At 39.8% G+C, this 20387-nt stretch overlaps 1 protein-coding gene across 2 annotated transcripts in view; it reads right to left on the bottom strand.

Moving 5' to 3' along the window:
* LOC137284259 (parapinopsin-like) overlaps positions 1–11918 on the bottom strand; it is a 69390-nt gene extending 57472 nt beyond the window's left edge. Inside the window, exon 1 of one of the 2 annotated variants that reach the window (XM_067816003.1) lies at positions 11834–11918. The gene's annotated coding sequence lies outside the window, so the exon portion shown is untranslated. Of the gene's footprint in view, positions 1–8366; positions 8446–11833 lie in introns of those variants that run through there. The other variant, XM_067816005.1, reaches the window with a different exon arrangement.
* Between the last annotated feature and the right edge of the window lie 8469 nt (positions 11919–20387).

Here is a 20387-nt window from a genome sequence, read left to right as displayed (position 1 = left end):
TTTGAGAATGCGCTCAAATACAGCATGCTGTTTTGGACTCAAATTTTTGCCGTCATATAATGCTTTACGTTGATTTCCAGAATGAGGTACTTTGTTATATCAGCGATTCAATCCAAAACCAGTAGGTGCTAGACTTACAATAAACAACCAAGCTGACGTAGTTATGATCTCATTTTAGTGTCAAACACCAGTTTTAAACAGGATGGAAAGAATGTCCGCAGGATTTTTCGTTGGGGATCGATTTCAGCTGTCGTTTTCTATCATCTGGTTCATGTTTTTTTTTCTTTTCAAATTTAATTTTCAGTTTATTATGCCCAAAGGTATTGGAATCTGCAAACTAGCATCGTTGAGTTTTCTTGATCTTTAATAACTCTGGGATCTGGATTATGGCCAGAGACCACTCCTGGAACATGGTCGATTGCCTTGGGATTACTTTTGTAAACAGCAATACCCTGAAGGTCTACTTATTTACTATTAATCAGTTCCAGAAGCATTACATAAAACTGGAATTCACACCACGATACAGTATATTTTCTGCGATGAATGAGGCCAACATAGATAACAACACCACGTGCATAAATATTACTGAAGGCACTTAACATCGACAGGATATTGTTCCCTTTGTGATAAACTGCAGGGGCGTAATCCTGACGACGGATCACATTTAGCAATAGACCAGGCTTCTTGGTCCCTGCACACAGCAATACGGTGTATGATATAAAGCACAGGTCGTCTTAATGGTGTAGTGGTTAGAGTGAGTTGAGTTTTACGCCACACTCAGCAACATTCCAGTTATATGGCGGCGGTCTGTAAATACTCGAGTCTGGACCAGACAATCCAGTGATCAACAACATGAGCATTGATCTGCGCAATTCGGAAGGATGACATGTGTCAACCAAGTCAGTGAGCCTGACCACCCGATCTCGCCTCTTACGACAAGCATAGTCGCCTTTTATGACAAGCATGGGTTGCTGAAGGTCTATTCTACACCTGGACCTTCACGGGTCTGTAGTGGTTAGAGTGTCCGCCCGGAGAGTGGAAAGTCGCGGGTTCGATCCCCGGGCGCGTCATACCAAATTCATGGTACTTGTATGTTCCTGCCTGGCGCTCGGCATTACCGGGTACAACAAGGACTGATATTTTTTGAGCGGGCTAATCATGCTTATCTCCAGCATACTGTATCTGTGCTAGTACAAACAGCCACACATGCACGTTGTCATATATTATGAGTAAAATATTCTTAAGTACGATGTTAAACCCAACCTCACCTCTAAAGCACAGAAATCACATCCGTAGCATTTGTAGCTGTGCACTAATGAAAAAATAACTCGTCTAATAGCGCTCAGACACAGACCAGACAGAAACGCCGATAATCATCTACGGTAGTCAGGCTACCAAGAGGTTTTACTGTAGTTCATTTCCTGCATGTACAGGCGCTGTGCCCACTTTTGACAATGGATCTTGTAAAAACAAAGGATTAGTGGATTAAGCGGTATCACTATTTTGCGTTCACACAGAAGGGTTTCTGTTTCAGCTGATAAACCTTTCACTCAGACATATTGCTGCGATACCATACTCACATGGCCAAGTCCATTACAATGAGTGAGGGAGCATTTAACATCACATCGGTATTGTCAATTTCTGCCGTATCATGACGGAAGTCCATTACAAATACGGTTTTATTTTAAAGGAATTTCCGTACAGACACAAAGTTATATATTTCAAGAACCGTCACTAAAAGATCAAAGCCGCCTTCAAAACTTCATCAGGCGATAAAGTACACATTTTTGCATTACATCACAATGTATTGGCGTCATTCTCGTATTCGTATGCCCCTTCATAATCAAACGTATAGCCTTGGTAACCGACGCCACGTTACTTGCCAGTAATCATCGCCCTGTTCAGTCTCCTACACTACGTCTACTCTGTAGTAACTGTTTCTTGGTTGACCCGTGAAGTGAGTGAGTGAGTGAGTGAGTGAGTGAGTTAATATTTAACGTCACATCTGCAATATTTCAGCCATATCGTGACGAGAACATGTTTGAGATTGAAATGAAATATGTATACATTACAAACACCTGTCGTCAAAGGACAGTAAAAAATCTAGAACATCACACTTTCAATACAACCTAGCGTGGAAAGTTAAAACTAATGTCACTATTTGGACAATTCAATATAAAATACGGAGTGTAGATCGCCAACAACTGAACTGACCCGTGGAGGTCCGGGGCAGAATAGACCTTGCTTGTCGTAACCCATGCTTGCCATAAAAGACGACACTGCTTGTCGTAAGAGCGACTAACGGGATAGGGTGGTCAGACTCGCTGACTTGTTTGACACATGTCATATGCTCCCATTTGCGCAGATCGATGTTCATGCTGTTGATCACTGGATTGTCTGACCAGACTCGACCTATTTACAGACCGCCACCATATAACTGGAATATTGCTGAGAGCGGCCTAAAAACTAAACTTACTCACTTACGTTTCTTGGTTTATAGTTCCGTCAATAGGCAATTATCGCTGGTGGAAACATTAGGTGTAGCTAAATGCCTCATCTCAAATAGTGATGAGAGGTACGCAGTAAACACAGGTAGTTAAAGAACCAGTCATCGACGGACTGGAAGATAACTAGAGTATCACAAAAACAGATGGACCTGAACGTGGATTGATAGTTTACGACACCGTCATTGTTCGGTTTGATTTGTACCATGGATTTAATCGTCGGTAGGCAGTAAATTTGGCATGTTAGAAAATCAATTTAGTTCGTTCTGTCCCATGATATTATAATAATTCAGTGCAAAACTGTACACTTATACATTAGACCTTGGGGTACAACGAAATGCATTCATCCGTATTGTTGCTCCATTCTAATATCAGATTATATTAACACGTCTCCTTCTAGATCGGGACTATTCGCAATCATGTACCTTCCCGACACACACCTGTAACATGTGAAATCGAGGCATAGTTCCTAGTGGGTGTTAATCCATTTTCCATTTAATGGTACGTCTCTTTATCTTACCTCAGAGCGCCGTTGAACAATGCAACTTTAGCATAACGACTGTCGTAAGTCTGTGCGGTTACGGTCACCTTACAGCTAAGACCTCTCTCTGTCGTAAGTCTGTGTGGTGACGATCACCTTACCGTCAAGAGCTCTCTCTGTGTACTGTGGGTCCAACGGCTCTTACCGTAAATGCCGAGTCTTCTATGCAGTGGTATTCTATCTGCATTCAGACATTCACGTATTTCAACAGAGCAAATGAATATGACAGCGAGAATTATGTACAGTTTGCGAAGATTACAAGGATTTGTTGATGCAGACAACTGACATCGATTATGATGATACAGACGTTATGGTTTTCCATACTTTCAATACTATTTGCATACAGAATGTATGCCCTCATATGTGACTGCCTGGGGGGTAGATTCAAATTCCTTTGATAAATTACACGCTATAAAATTTGGCTGGTTATCGAAATCGATCATGCAGGTCGACAGTCGTTAAGTAAATTTAATATCGATCGTTTATCGATAACAAACGGAGTCGAAAATATTTTTTAAAAAAATTGTCGTAAAGAAATTTCGCATCACTGGTGTATTCGTGACTTATTAATAAGCAGACCACGAAAAAGTTATACTTTTTTTGGACAGATGTCGATTCAGTGGGGGAGATATAGAAGGCAGAACTTGTCGCTGAGCTATTCACGACTAGTATGGATGATGCTTTCATTGCATCAAAGTTTAAAGGATCTCAAGACGTCAGTGCTACACAATTTGATCTGGGACCATTTGGCCCTGAAGTCGAGTCTTCCAGTCGCAAAAGGCAGAGTTTAGTTTTACGCCACACTCAGCAATATTCCAGCTATATGGCGGCGGACTGTAAATAATAGAGTCCAGACAATCCAGTGATCAACAACATGAGATCCGATCTGCGCAATTGGGAACCGATGACCACCCGATCCCGTTAGTTGCTCTTACGACAAGCAGTGTCGCCTTTCATGCTAAGCATGCTTAAGGAAGAATAAAGGTGCACCTTTCGTTAGGACGAGCAGCGATTAAAAAATCCCAGATGGCCCCAGTAAAAGCCCGGAACCACGTTACTGTATGTTTTACTATATCATGAGCATACTCTATGATAATATTACTTGCATTGTCTGGCATCAAAGACCATACATAAAGCCCTGGTGTGTAGTCATTAAAAATGTCAAATGTCTTGGGTTCGTTATTGGCTCTGTGATAGTAACAGAGTAGTAAACGAAAAGGCATCTTCCATTAAAAAGCACTGCTTATATTTTTTCAGAAACAAAACTACACAATACTTTCCTCTTGTAAAACCCACTGTGTTTGTGGTATCAGGCTTTCCATCAGTCCATTTGTTGTCAAAAACCCAGGTGTAAAATAGAGAACCCTGTGCACTTAGAAGAACCCAGGAATCCGTTGGTACATGAACAGATGGTGACCGCACGAATACGAGCAAACATCCAGTTGCGGGTGCAGCAACGTGCAGTAAACGTGGACATTGTATTGTGACTATGAGCACCGCAGTGATTGTATGATCCCCACGGAGTTGAGATTGACATCCAGTGTTGACATCCAGTGATCTAAGGGAAACAATAATACCGCCCTGCACATGAACTGGTTGCCTTGATATGTGCACCATTTAAATATCCATTAATAATAACCAGTCCATTTGGTACCTTGTAGTTTTGATTCTTTGACAGTGAAAGGTCTATGGATCTGACGAAATCCCCAGATGTATGTACAGGTTGTGGATTGTGGAACAAATCTATATCAATGTACTATACACTAAAGCTATTTTTGTGACTTTACAGTGTTTTGCTTTTAGTGGAAAACACGTTCATGTTCTACCCGTGAAGATCCGAGTTAGAATTGATCTTCAGCCACCAATGCTTGTCGAGGCGGGTAACGGGATCGTTTGGTCAGGCACGCTGAATCATCGCATCCCAGTGGCGTAGATCGATGTTCGTGCTGTTGATTTAATGAATTCTCTGGTCCAGATTGTTTACAGACCATAGAGCTGGATTATTGCTGAATGCGACATTAAACAACAAACCAGCAAAACATTCATATTCTGTCTGAAACGTGCAATCTGAAAATTTGGAAAACAATCCGTGACATAAATCTGGAGCTGGTGCAAAGACATATTCAGACAGAGCAGGTGTAAACTATGTAGATGCAGATGGGACATCACAGAGGTTTCAAGATGTAACAGAATGGACTTTAAAGTCAATTAATGCTTTACGTACAAATCTATCATTACACATGACACTATTTGTATGTATTTAACGTGTGTGCATACACGACTAAAACCATCGTGCAAACAGGATTCTGGAGTCTTGTGCAAGCAATGCATTTCACCATTGGCTGTGACATAGCGATCTTATTTATTGTATCCAACATTTTGTCTTTCTATCAACTTGTTTATAAAGATTTAACTAGAGTACACTTGAGGTCTTTCGGGCGCTATTGCCTACGTTAGTCTAGCTCATACTTTCTATCTCTCTTGTGTTGCAGGTCGCTCCGATTACCTGTAAATCAGAGCCTGCTAATATCTGCATTTTTGTTGGATATTAAGAATGTGTCACTCATAAAGGAACTCTGTTTCTGAATTAGTAAAACAGCCATGTAGGCTTGCCAAACCGCTTAGACAAAAAAAAACTATCCCAGACACAGAAAAATACAGTGATGAGTACTTGACACGAAACGCATTAGACAACCTCGCAACTGTGAGGCACTGTTACAAGAAGTCCTGTATCATACACCAAACCGTATCACTATACACTACATGTTGTTGGATTAGAATTGGCCTGGCACGGTACGGCATTGATACCTGCGTGATCTCGGCTCAGCAGCTCTGTCTACATTGCTGCGTACATGGGAGATTCTGCATAAAGCAGTCTTCGGAGACTCTATTTACACTGTTTTAATGATAAACGTTTAGTCCAAGCAGTTCTCAGATAATGCACTATACGTGACACTAGGAAAGGTGCTTTTGTAAACATATTCAGTCTGTATGCTGACATAAATTTCTCACTGTTCTCTTGTTAACCCAAGATCTTCATTAAAACTTGAGATTTGCCTTTATTGTGTTGTTGTGTTGTTGTGAGTGTCAGTCTCACATGATACCGAGTAGTGCGTGATTAGCTGATTGCATCATAGTGTTAAATAAGACTAAGATGTAAATTAATGTTCGCCTGGGATTTTGTCAGCTAATCCGAAGTAATGGGGGGAATTACGTCTCCTCCATTGAATAACTATTTGGGATTTCCAATACTCATTTGTTGTCTGATTCTCCCTTACAAATCTTTAAATGGCTGACTCTCACATGCAGAGGGCAATTTCACGTAATCCTTCCATTACACGGGATTAACTAGAGACTAACTTTTCAGGCAACTAATTGATCACTGCTCTATTTCTTATACCACACAGGTACATAGGCAACCCTTGTATTTAAGGTATACATTCGGACGAAAAATAGTTTGGTTTGAACTTAATGCTTAAGAACACAACAACAAGACACCGGTATGTAAACTACACATACCAACCTTGTCATGGGAAATTGTGTTTGTTGAGAAATCATTTCTTGGAAATCTGCGCTATGCAATCTCTCACTGTTGACTGGATAGTTTGTTGTGTAACGCCGCTCTCAGCAATATCGAAGCTATATGGCAGTGGTCTTTAAATAATCGAGTCTGGGCCAGTTTACTAACATCGATCTGCCCAACTGGGATACGATTAGACATGTTGACCAAGTCGGCGAGCGTGACCACCAGATCCCGTTAGTCTTCCATAGTGGGGTGATGTGACGAAGCCCTGTATTAAGGTGTCTGTGATTGTCACGGACAGTTCATGTCAAAATTTACTGTCAACAGTTCAATTTAACTTAAATGTTTTTGTCATGTAATTGAACCCATAGTAACTAGTTTTCAGGCCTTATGGTTTCACTTATGTTAACTGGATTATTTTGGAAGGGGTACAGTATTTCCTTCCATATAACTCAGTGGAAGGCTATTGTTACTATCTTTATTTGAACTATATCTTCAATATTAATTACTCCAGGATAATCAAAATTATAGGTGAAGGTAGCCAGTAGCGTCTGCTATCACCTGTTCAATTATCAAATCAAGATCAATTAATAGTTTTCCTATGGATTAAAACCTGATGCTTGAGTAACACAATTACTGGGTTCCAAGTATCAGTTTTAATATTTCTTGGTCAAGTCAGAGGCTGTCCCCTCCGACGTCCGCCAGGCACCTGTAAATTCAGGAACCATTCTAGTTGGTGGCAGTTCCCACGGTGGACTCACACCAACTAGAACCCTTGGGACGCTGGACACAGGGATATGATGGTACATTCCTTGCATTCTTACCTTCAGTCTGGCGTTCCACTTGTAACTTTTAGACTATTCGTCTTGACAGGGATAGGCTGGTATTGATATTTTTAGGGGGTACATGAAATGTTTCCCACCTACTAGAACAATGCTTATGTCAGAGTTTCATTATCTTCATTCTGGTTGAGGATTAATGCGGTAAAGTCCTCAGATACTAGTTCATTGTTTTTCCATATGACCTATCTGATTTTGGTGGTTCGTATCTTCATGTGTATAGTCCTAATAAAAGGTATTATTGTTGCAGTTGGGTCGTGCTCTCTTTCATATATATGAATTTACTCAAGTTCACTGGTGCGATCAAGATGGCACTCTTAGACGACCACATGTGGCTGAGCCAATGACCGTTAACGCAGGGGTCATTACTCTTGCCAACACCGTGAATGGTGACATGTTATGAAAGTTACCCATTTATTTCTCCAACATACTTTAATAACTAGCATGGTACTGGTGATATTAATTATGTTAATTAATTGGTTAGGAGACTAAGCATTTAACCCCAATTAAGTAATGTAAATTCACAATAAATGCAATTCCACCTACCGTTGGATGTAGCTGACCTTGACCAACATCGCTGTAAAGTCTGAGTGAGTTAATATTTAACGTCACGTCGGCAATAATGCAGCCATATCGTGACGAGAACATACGAGACATAAAAAGGAATATATATATGCATATTCTGAAGAATCTGTCTACGACGGACAAGAAAACAACTAGACTATCACAGTTACTATTTAAAACTAGCGTGGAAACTTAAAAACTAATATTATCACTATTTGTACAGTACAATATAAAAACAGGCCATAGATCGCCAACAACAGAAGGCAGATCACCATACTAGGGACCATGGGCTGTAAAGTCTGAACTCTCATTGGTTCCGGATGTTATAGAGAAGCTCCGTAACATGAAGGATTACATACGGTAACTATGGTGTACTTAAATGTTATTCCACTTACCATTGACTGTAGCTGAACTTGACCAGTTGGCTGCAGGTGTTATAAAGGAGCTCCGCATCATCAAGGGTTACAACTGTAACTATGATGAACTTCAACATTAACTCATTAATACCATGTCAATTCACAAGAAATGGGCCTGGTTGTGGCACATGATTAGCAATGGGACCATTAAATACAGCCCAGTTTGTGACCTGCCGGCTGCCGAGCCGTCGTTAAAGGACACGAGGGATTCTCCACATCATTTCACAGCATCACTGTGAGTGAGTTGTGACACAATGTGCGTTTAATTGTACGTGTGTTGAAATGGAATTCATGTGCCTTTGCTATGACTATGCATTGTTTGTGATTTGCCGTGGCCTTTGGGCGTATTTGTCCAATAGACTTTCGAACCCTCTTCTGAAAGTGAGGGTTGACAGAGAGTTGAAGTCGTCTTCCGATTCCATTACCCATAAGACTCCAAGCCCCAGAGGTCTTATACAGAAGGCTTACAAGTAGCAAATGGCAGCATGAGTTTTGGTATGATAATTATTGTTCATAATGATAAAATACATAATGTGTGTTAATGCGGTAATTTACTCATGAAACAATACCCTAATAAACAAGGTTAATATCAAAACAAACTCCTTTCTGTTGGTAATCGTGGCACCAACGGAGGGCTAGCTGAGAGGCCGGCATTTGTAACAAACAGACATGCAGGGAGGTGCGCCAGACCGACTTGTCGGTGTCTTTTGAAGTAATTATCGCCAGTTATCATTGTTTTGACAGTATGGGGTCGTCTCACTATACCAATTAGTTTAGATCATAAAGGGTCCACTACTTACTGAAAAAATTGAGTGTGAGTTCACCACTTTAATTTCAAAACCAAGTTCACCACTTACTGAATTTACTTTGGAGTGGGTTTGGTTCTACTTCAAGCAATGCCTATTAGTGAACATTTTTCACAAAGAGTTTAAAGGATTGAAACCTTAACGAAACCATGCATTCGCAATCATGAACATACGAATAGTTTGATCTTTACTTCACTCCGTCCTACTGAACTCTTGAACTTGTTTTTAGTTTGTGAGCATTCACTTTAAAATACATTTAACTTCGAAACAATTATTACCCCGGCCGATTATTTGAGAAATTTAATCCTTCTGATAATATGAGTTTTGAGTTGTATGATTATTTGCAGGGTTGAGCAGAACGAAAACGCACTTATCATTAAATATGATATGTGATGCTCGGAGATTCTCTAGTTTCCATTAATGACAGTCATACGATATTCGGGAGATTGTCCACCGTTTTCTGTTGGCGATTAGTTGCCACCCATTCATTCCTATTAGACTGTATCCAGTGGTTAAGTACACTAACCGAATAAACTAAATACCGCGTTACAGTAAGCACCGGTTTTGTCTGGCTATTGTTGGTCGTCTTAACAGAGTTACTATACCCACCACGGAAATTATTCGTCACACTTTGCTCGCTATTTTGTATTCCATTTCTGATAAGTATTCGGACTTTAAATTTGTTTGTTGCTTAACTACACATTCAGCAATATCTCAGATATGAAGGGGTGGAGTAATTACAATACCGGGGTTGTTCCAGCTTGGCTGGTATATTGATCATACTTAAATATCAATTATGTTTTTTTATGATATGCTACTGTTCAGTCCCTCAATAGAGAGAGAGCAGAGTTCTGTTCTTAAGCCAGGCCAGAATCTTTAGTAGATGAAACCAGAATTCATGCCATGATTTCCCCTGCGACCATGTAAACGTCCTCAACTATCGTCACCCTGAAATTTACTCTACTTTAGCCCATAACAGGCTAAAAACTAAAATGACTTCCTTAAACGCCGTTAAAACCGTCGCTTCAATCACATTTCCAGTGGCTGTTCCAAATACAATCCGTCTCAAATATCATCGAGTACGACGAGTTTGGTGAGTGCGAAAGTTTCGTTTTACGTCGCACTCATCAATATTCCAGCTACATGGCGGCGGTCTGTAAATAATCGAATCTGGACCAGACAATCCAGAGATCAACTGCATGAGCATCGATCTGTGCAATTGGGAACTGATGACGTGTCAACCAAGTCAAGGGGCTTGACCACCCGATCCCGTTAGTCGTCTCTTACGACAAAGATAAATGTTGCAAGCATGGGTTGTTGAAGGCCTGTTCTACCTTCATGGGTCATGAATAGTTTGAGATACAGTATTACCAAAACAACTTAGTCAGATGCGTCCTTCCACCATGAAACACGAACAAAAAGGGAGGATGTACATCCATGTGTCGATCCATCCATAAAGATCGTTTATAGCGTTTCTCTAAGATCTAAAGTCTTTTTTGAATAAATCTTTTCATGCATGGATCCCTGTCAAGACGCCATTTAGGGTTCTCACTTGGGACACAGGATTTACCGTAGCTGATACTTATCTCAGCTGGTATTGATCGAGCTTGAATTCCGTGTATTAATAACTTTGAGTGAGAGAGTTTAGTTTCACCTCTCTTTCAGCATTCTTCCAGCACCATCACTACTAGGGACACCTGAAAATGGACTTTACACATCTTATCCATGTTGGGAATCGAAACCCGGACCTACGGCGTGACGAGCGAACCCTTTAACCATTAGGCTACCCAACTTAGAACCATACAGTAAGAACCATATTGATCATGGAAAGTGGTGGAAAAGCACGAAATGGAGAGCCCCAAGATAGAGGAATGCAATATGCTTTAATGTAAGTATGTAGCCCCAAGTTGTGATTTAGGGTGGAAGTCGGATTAAATGAGCAATGCCTTCTCAATGTCACAGTCAGTATATGCCTCTTGGAATAATTTGTGACAAGGCTGTCTCTACTTGATAACATCCCCAGGAGTAGTGATCAGTGTGGATTAAGATTGTTCCCGTAAATCTACCATTCAAATTTCAAAATGAACGAAAATGATGTGAATGTGCACGATGAGTAACACACACGAGCCACGAGCTAGTTTGGCCGGAGATCCAGATCACATTCTGATCAGATGCTGCACCTTAACAAAGAAAAATGAAAGTAAATTTAATCCTGTAATTGCCACATTTGGAAACAAACCGCTAAAACTGTAATTACAAAAGAGGTTTTTGTTAGAAGAATATTTTTTCACATGGGTAAAAAAAGCTCCCCAAAGTATTTCTACCGTCTACCGATTGCACACTTTAAATTGTGTTTATGTCGGAGAAGGGATAACGAAGATGATTAGCAAAAGGAGCATGTGTTGAACTCCGCACTCTGCAATGTTCCAGCTATATGGTCCGTAAATAATCAGTTGGACGACCAGAAAATTCAGATCAACAGCATGTACAAGCATCGGTCTGCGCAACTGGGAACGACTCTATAAGAAGTTGCTGCACAGATAAATTGTGCATTTAATTAGAAAAACATAAATCTTTGCACATCTATTTGCACACTTTTCTGCTGAATCCAGTGTTAAAGTTGTACAAGAAGTGACTTACCCCATATATGGCCTGCCTGTTAAGCTGTTTCTAACATGCTTAACAAAAAAGTTCTGCGCTGGTGGAATGACATGTTCTTACTGGCGTTACTACACGCAACACAACATCTGCAGCTACGGGTTGAAACATAATCTTTTCAGGGCCATGTTTTGCAGCATCAGCAACATGAAGTATGAGTATATCAATATTGGCTTCTTGATGACTGAAAGAGAGAAGTGAAGACATTTTTATCAAATGGTTTAACGGTTCTAGGTTTCAACTTTTGAACAGTAACAGTTCCGTCAATAATTTAAGTGATAACAGATGGCTACCCTGGTGTTGAATGAAATACATGCTTCTATTTGTGCCATCAGGTCAGTGCGAAAGCATCCCTTTCCTGATAGGCATGGCTTTTCTTGCTAATCAGAATCATCTAAATGTCCCCACGTGACTCACGCCAAATGTCCACTCTGAAAAGAGTTCTGCGCCACTTTTCAGTATTTCCAGGTCCTCGTTACTCCCTTTTCGGCTTCATTAAAAGTCAGTCAGAGTTAAAATAACACGTGAAAGACACTAACTGTTAATCGGTTTTGTTCCTTCCTTTGTTCCTTTCTTTGAGAAAATCTCAAACTGCACTTTCCCTATGGGTTTCATAATCACATGAAGCGATGGTCCAGAGCAAAGTGGAGTATAATTTTCATGCATGCAGTACGTGTGGTACAATGTCCTGAAATGATTTAAAAGACGTCAGAAATAAATAGGAACTTTGTGACGTTCGGAACACACATGATGGGAAGGTACTGACGTCCATGATACTGGGATGTTGCAAAACTTGAGCCAACTTGAACGGGATGGTGTGGGCTTGCAATTCGTTAGTCTCACGGCTGGATCTCGCAGGATCTACTGGATACGGCCATGGTACCACGTTTTGTTACCCAAGCCAATCACCACATCTCCATGGGTGACAACGTCATGGCCGTCCCGTGTGGTCATCATCCTCTTTAGAGAACAATTCCATCGAGACATCAATGGCCCACAAGGAACCCCGGCCGATATATACCTCATTGAACATCTTTCGGACTGCCTGTGGGCAATTTCGCGCTGAACTATATCCTGTTGCAAGTGACGAACTTAGCCATACGCTGTACCGGGAATGGTGGAGGAGTCAGATACTAACAAATGTGAATGATTTTAGTTATATCATAATAATATCACTGCGGTGACACAGAAATGGTGAGACGATTACTTTTTTTTCAGTACAGTAGTGGAGATATCCGTGTCCCTGGACACTATATTCTCTTGATTCATGTTTACGATATTCAGCGGTACGCCAAATTTACGCTTTTCTGATAAAAACAGTACATTTGGTATTTAAAATTTTTATCACATGGCAATAACTGTTTGGGGAGCAGTATTGATGACGTCACATAATTCGAGCGAAGTTGATTTCCATGATGAAATGATGTCACTCAGGTGTCAACGGCCAGGAACGTGGGAGGCGCGAGAAATCGGGACCCTGTATGCAGGGAGAACCTTAACATAAAACCGGGGACAATGAACTCAGAACCAAAGAAGGAATGATGCATCATGTTTTCATCTTGTTCTATGTGTTGCGATGGTGTTTTTTTGTAATTTGTATCATCATCGATTATAGCTGCTAGCTATTATGGGTCACATTTTGCATCATGCATGTTCAGCAGTAATAGTATTTCAGCAGCACGCCTTTTTTGATGGCGCTCCAAAGTTGCCTCCCTTGACTGCTTGTTTATCTTGTTGACCTCCGACTATGGAGAAAGTCTTAAGTGATTAGCGATCAAATTTTCCCGACTGTGTCAGTATATATAATGGTTGGCTGTTGTGGTGACGGTGTTACGGACTTACACTCGGAATTATACTGAAATTGTGTTCCTCTGACCGTCATCCGCTGTTTGTCAAAAACATCCGACACTTCGTGCCTGACTGCTGTCTCACTCAAAACAAGCTCCATTGAGTATATCAGGTCTCTCTTTAATACCAAGACTCGGGCGAGTTACTACTTGATATTTGTGACCCATTACCTTAGACCTGTGACTCAACTGCAGTGTACTAGAAATCGTAGTGTGATTCATTGTAACTTGCTCATTGTTAGCTGAATATATTACTGAATGTTTAAGATTTACCAGTGTTATGTTTTGCTGGCCCAAAGGGAATTTCTTTCACCTTTCTCCACGGCAATTTCTTAACCGTAACACATTAATTCCAATCTTAGAGATAACCTTGTGTTTCGAGGGTCTGTTTTTTCTGAGTTTGTTTTGGTATCAGTTCGTTTTAAATAGTACAAACCGGGCCAGTGTCGACTAAACTGTGAGGCCAATTTGCAACTGTTTCGGCTGTCTAGTGGGCCAGATACTTTGACTGTACTTGTCCATTTCAACGCCAATGTGCAAAATAGTACTGATCCAGAATGCCTCAGATGGGCCTGATTTCTGATTTTATTGGGTCAGTATTTGCCCAGTTCCGCGATATTAGCTGGGGTGGTGTATGTAATCAGGACAGCCATTGTTGAAAACCTATGCGACAATAAGATTTTCCAGCACTGTTAATGTTCACTTTTTCTAGTATTCTTCTCAGATGGCGGTAATATGTTAACACGTTTTAATTTCTTTTTTTCTGAAATCAGGGTAAAGTGTGTTGCAGTTACTATTGTAATACGTGTAATTTTAGTTTTAAAAGCATATATGCACCTATATGTATCTATTGGGTTATTGCATGATTAATGTTCATGGATATATTTCATTATGGCCTCGAGCATGAAATCCTAATTCAATATTGTAACTTGTCATTTAAGGTATAACTGTCACGGGACCTGTAAACGAAGACGATTATTGTGTAGTTATTATTTGTAATAAATATTCTATGAACATAAACTTAATGTGTTACCAGTTTTACGGACGCCCAAACTCCACACCTTTATTATGCTGAAATGATATATAACAGGTAAAGACATTATTTTATTTTGTATTGTTAAACTTGTCAATAAATTGGTATGATTTATTCTTTTTGAAATTATCAAACAGTAAAAGTGCGACTTCGTGATGTTTTCTAGAATGTACAGTGAAAAAACAGAGACTGATCAATTGCAAAAGACAAATCTTGATTCATCTGTAGACTTAAAGATTGTATTATTAAAAATACCCCCTTTAACACATGAATTATTGTCTTGAAGATATTTTGCCAAATGTTATGTGCATTTTCAACAATATTGATAATGTAATCATTTATTAACATCCTTTTAAATGAAACCCCATCATTAAAACTGCTCATTTCGCCATTTTAATTGCCGTAAATCGGCAATGCACAATTCTGTCACGCGAACGAAATGTCAACCAGAGGGACACGCCTCCGTGACTTATGTGAAGTATACCTATATGGGCTGCTGTTGTACATTTTCAGGCATGGATTCTCTTGTTTACAGATTTATCTAAACCAGCGATCGTGACAACGGTTTAGATAAATTCTATGTTCCATGTTTTCACAATCTAACGCCATTTAATCTTGTTACCTGCTTTGCTTATTTTCCGAGATACAACCTACTTTAATGGACGATTCTGTCAAAATCGCTTGTTGTCATAATTTTTATAAAGCGTTCTTATAGTTCTGTTACAAGCAGTGTCATACAAAACCTTTTCAGTCCTGATTCAAAAACATATTTAACTACGAGTGGGAAGTGGTTGTGAACTTTTAACTTGATGAAAACAAACCATCTAATTGCTTTTCAAACTGACATTAGACCGTGACGTCACGATTGTAAAAACATGGCGTCGCCCTGTCGCGAATATCCGCCAGTCTGAGAATGAGTGCTATTTAGGATTGTTTTCACCGAGGTACAAAATTTAAACTACTGTCTACTGGTAGCAAAATATGCATTTGATTGATGGGCAATAGGATTTTTAATGACACTGCTTATAACATAACAATTTCCCTCCTGGAATCTTCATAATTATTGTCACTTCGACCACTCCACATCCGAGGAATAAATCGTTACGTTAAGAGCTTGTCATGCAAAATCCTTTTGGACATCAATCATTTATAATTACTACAACTAGTAAATAGTTTGGGGTTTTGAAACTCGATGAAAACAAATTTAAATAGCATCTTCTGTCTAGGAAGCGAGGCAAGCGTCAAACCCCCCAGGGAATGTAATTCATGCAGGCTTCCAAAAACAAAGCACATATACTCTTCAAAAGAAGTAGGGGAACAGTATTTTCAATGTACGATTGACGAAACTGGGAGATATATGGGACTGAATCAACACTGATATGTTGATACAATAATAATGAATGCTTTGAGAATGCATCACTTGGATTTCATTCAAAACAAAGCTGTTCGTTCAGTTATCCCCCTTGTTAGGTGATTGGAGTATAACATGAAAATTTCAGGTATATAATTTTCAGTCAGTAGTGTGTGATTTGACCCAGAAAACCTTGAACATGCACAGATGCAAGAAAAGTATCGGAACAAATGGTCTACAGTGATTTATCGACCTGCCTGAATAACGTCAAAATTCATAATGACACCCCATGCACGTGTGGGAGGCTCCCAGGTTGTGCACGTGCTTTCCATGCTTGTGTTTGCGTGTGATGACACGATCGCCAGATACCTGGGAGCAGTTGACAGCAACACAACGATTCGTGATGTCTTTGTTGACGTCTGGCAATCACCAAGTTGATGAGCTTGTTATCTAGCCAGGGTGTTACGTAACCTGTCTGTGGTTTCCTTGGCGGGCGAGAGTAAAGCAGATGACTTATTGGCAACTTTTAATCGCTCCGTTTTATTATTGTTTAAAGAATGAGTTTGTTGTTCCGCTTAAGACTAACCATAAGCCTTTCAAATGTACTGATAAAAGAGAACAAAACATGTGAACGTGAGTTTATTCGTTCTTTAAAGGAAACATTAAAAATGTCGTGTCATTCCTTGTACATCGCACAGCGCGCGCACACCCACAAAACATCAGGAGCCTGCATATCTGAAATTATTTCACAAATGTTCATGAAAATGATCCTTTGTGCTTTTCTGACAAAATGCACAGAAATTTATTTAATGGCAAATTTGTGTTAGCCGTTCCACCTCCAGACCATTTGATCGAAAGGGGTGAATATTTGACCGAAAATAAGGCAATCTGAAGCGTGCGTTAGTGTTGGATGATATAGCGGGTGGTCTGATTGGAGCTTTCTTTCTTCTTTTTAAATGCTTTCTTTAAGTTAGTACTTGGTGGTTATATGGAAGTATTGACAGAAAAATCGTTTATCTGGCTCACTAAATACACGAAGTATAAATTGCAATATATGATGAGATGAGTGAGTTTAGTTTTACGCCGCACTAAGCAATATTCCAGCTATATGGCGGCGGTCTGTAAGTAATCAGGCCTGGACCAGACAATCCATTGATCAACAACATGAGCATCGATCTGCGCAATTGGGAACCGATGAAGTGCCAACCAAGTCCGCGTGTCTGATCATCCGAACCCGTTAGTGGCCTCTTACGACAAGCATAGTCGGCTTTTATGGCAAGCATGTGTTGCTGAAGGCCTGTTCTACCCCGCGACCTTCACGGGTCTATGATGAGATGAAATGTTAAAAGGTCACCATAATGGTTATGAGCGAAGTTTATACATTTGAGATATATAACAGAACGAACCATGAAAAATATATACAAATTTGGCATCCTGGGAACCTCTTGACACCATACGAACTATCATAATCGCATCGAAAGCTCACATATATCAAACATTTATCCACTCATGCACTGACCATCTACACACGTGCATAACGTGTGATATACCACACCCTTCCACACAGCCTGATACAACCTGCAGACCCAGAAGTTAGCCAATAATGTCATCATGTCTCCAAGACATAAACCATCCTCTAGGACATCGGGACCCTTCGCAATACGTATCCCGTATGCCCCAGCAGTCATCCACCAGAAAAGGCGATTCCTTCAGCAGCAAGTAGATACAGACGTTTTGTTTCGGACCAATCCATCCAACACCTCCTCCGAGCCACAGGCAAAATCAGCAACAAAACACCACCCCCTGGAGTAGTCTACCTGACCTGTTGTGAATGTGGAGATTCCTATATTGGGGAAATATCCCGAACAAAGAACACAAAACCTCAGTCCAGAAAGATGACTCAAAATCTGCCATATCCGACCACACCCAAGCCAACCTACTTCGTGGTGTTTTACACCCCAGATTTCCTACCCATATGTGAGAATAGGAGATATTTTGGAATAAACTATTTTACAGGCAGTTTGAAAATCAATATATTTGTTGCTAGTTAACAACGATAAAACTGGTTCCATTGCTTTCCGTCCTTGCATTCCCAAAATTTCACATGCTTTTGTCCGTATCAGTGTTGAGGAAAACACAATACCCAGGTACTTGTAATAAGTCACAGTTTCAGGATTTATATTATATACAGTTTTCTTCTGTACTTGGAACGTAAATGGGTTGTTAATACACTCTAGAAAGTCATGATATGTCCTCTGTTGTTCTACAACAGCATGAATGGTATAGATTTGAAGGTATAATCTAGAACACACGTCACATGTCCCATGACAATACAGGGTGTCTGCAGATGCAAGATGACGGATGTTGTCTGCTGTGGAAAATATCATGAAGTTGTCAGCTGCTGAAGGCAGGAGGAGTTGTTACCGTGAATTGTTAGTCCTGACAAATACAATTTCCACTAGCGTAGACAGTGGTCTGGCAACGGCATGTCTCGTGAAATGTCAATATCATAATGTTACGGTTGACCTGATGTCACAAAAAAGATTGATTTTCTCTGGAGAAAGAGTTTTCATTTATGACGACCAAACCCTACAAATCCGGGAGCACTCTTCAATGTGTCCCAATATTTTGATGTAACGATTCTCGGTCCACAAATACAATATCGTGAATCTTTACCAAGTTCCTCCAGAAGAGTTCCAACAAAAGAATTTTTGTTAAGTCTCGTGAGACGTAGATGGATGGATATTTTGTAGAATTTATTAACTTAAATTTCGATTTCAGGACCTAAATTTTCTGTTCAACAATTTCTGGAGACGCTATTACAATCTCCAGATGATTGTTCCTGGTTTGTGCCCGCTCTATGTGCGTAACGTTTACATTGCTAAGTTTCAGACCGTCCTTTATCAATCCTGTCACTGTGTGCAGTATTTGGTTGGGGTCTCCGGAGTCATTCACATCAAATTTAGCATTTTGTTTATCATAATATCTTGTTCAACTCACCTTGTACTAGGTGACACACAAGCATATAATTTACCAAGATTACCACATTTGATTATAAGTTCAGGCACTGTATTTTCAAGAACTTTATGTTTTTCATCAAAATCATCACTGATTTTGTTTCAACACACACCCAACTCCTGCAATTTCTGTGAATTTGGTAGCACTATAGATTTCTCGTTATTCTTCCATTGTGTCAATGCTGCCACTTAAACTAAAGTCTGCTACTCAAACGTAAATTCTTTTCTGTCACGTTAACACGTATTTCTCTGTTACTTGCGAATAAACAGCCGAAAAATGGGGCCGGGATAAGTCGCATCAAAATGATATATAATTTCAGGAACCAAACTAACATATTATTCATTTATCACATGTATAACTCTTCATAATGCCTGTCAGCACTTGTTGTATTTCACATGGCCATATATTCTCGACAGGATTAGAATAATGATTTATTTTACCAATGTTTTTGGAAAAAAAATCACTCTTGCGCACATGCTTCGGCAACGGGTCTACAGCCGAGTTCTCAGTGAGGAAATTACCAATGTTTAGAGGATATAATTAACCAAATCAAATGCAATGAAGAATAAAATCAACAGCAGTACTCATAAAAGTTCTGGCGAACATAATAACCTTAGTATTTCCATCTTCATTGTGCGATTGTGTAATGTAATTCAAGTTTTCGCTTCTTTCGTGCTTTATCTGGACATACTAATGTGTAAGCCTTCATTTTTATTAAAGATAAAAGTATTTAAGTTGTAGGCGTATTACGTGAATAATATGATAAAAATATTATCATGATTATTGAGCTGATATTTTCCCTGATAAACATAGGCCTCATCTATGACTTCAGAGTCTCTGGGAACTCGGTGTCATGGCAGTATATGCCTCAGGTTGACTGGTGGTGAAAGAGTTAAGCATGCTCGATGGGCAAATGTGACGACCGCCGATATACAGCTGGAATAGTGCTGACTGAGACGAATAGCAAATCGAAACGAAATGTAGTTACAAAGATGTGCATACGTCTTGCAGCATGAAAGAACACAGACTGTCTGACCGGGATTAGACCAGTCATTTCATCACTCATAATGCAACCAGAGAAAATACGCATTCTGTGTTCATGTCGTAATGTATACTTTGATGGTATTATTAGATAATACATACAAATAAGCTTAAAGAGGAGTGCGTCTGTGTTCAGTCGTAGACAGAGCTCACAGGAACACGGTTACTTTCAGCGTTGAAAAAAATTTGACAAATATCATTTCCATAACGATAAGAAATTCCCACTCTACAGTTGGGGTTATATTT

The sequence above is a fragment of the Haliotis asinina genome, chromosome 5 (assembly GCF_037392515.1).
Source record: "Haliotis asinina isolate JCU_RB_2024 chromosome 5, JCU_Hal_asi_v2, whole genome shotgun sequence".
Lineage (NCBI taxonomy): Eukaryota > Metazoa > Mollusca > Gastropoda > Lepetellida > Haliotidae > Haliotis > Haliotis asinina.
This window is presented reverse-complemented; position numbering and strand designations above follow the sequence as displayed.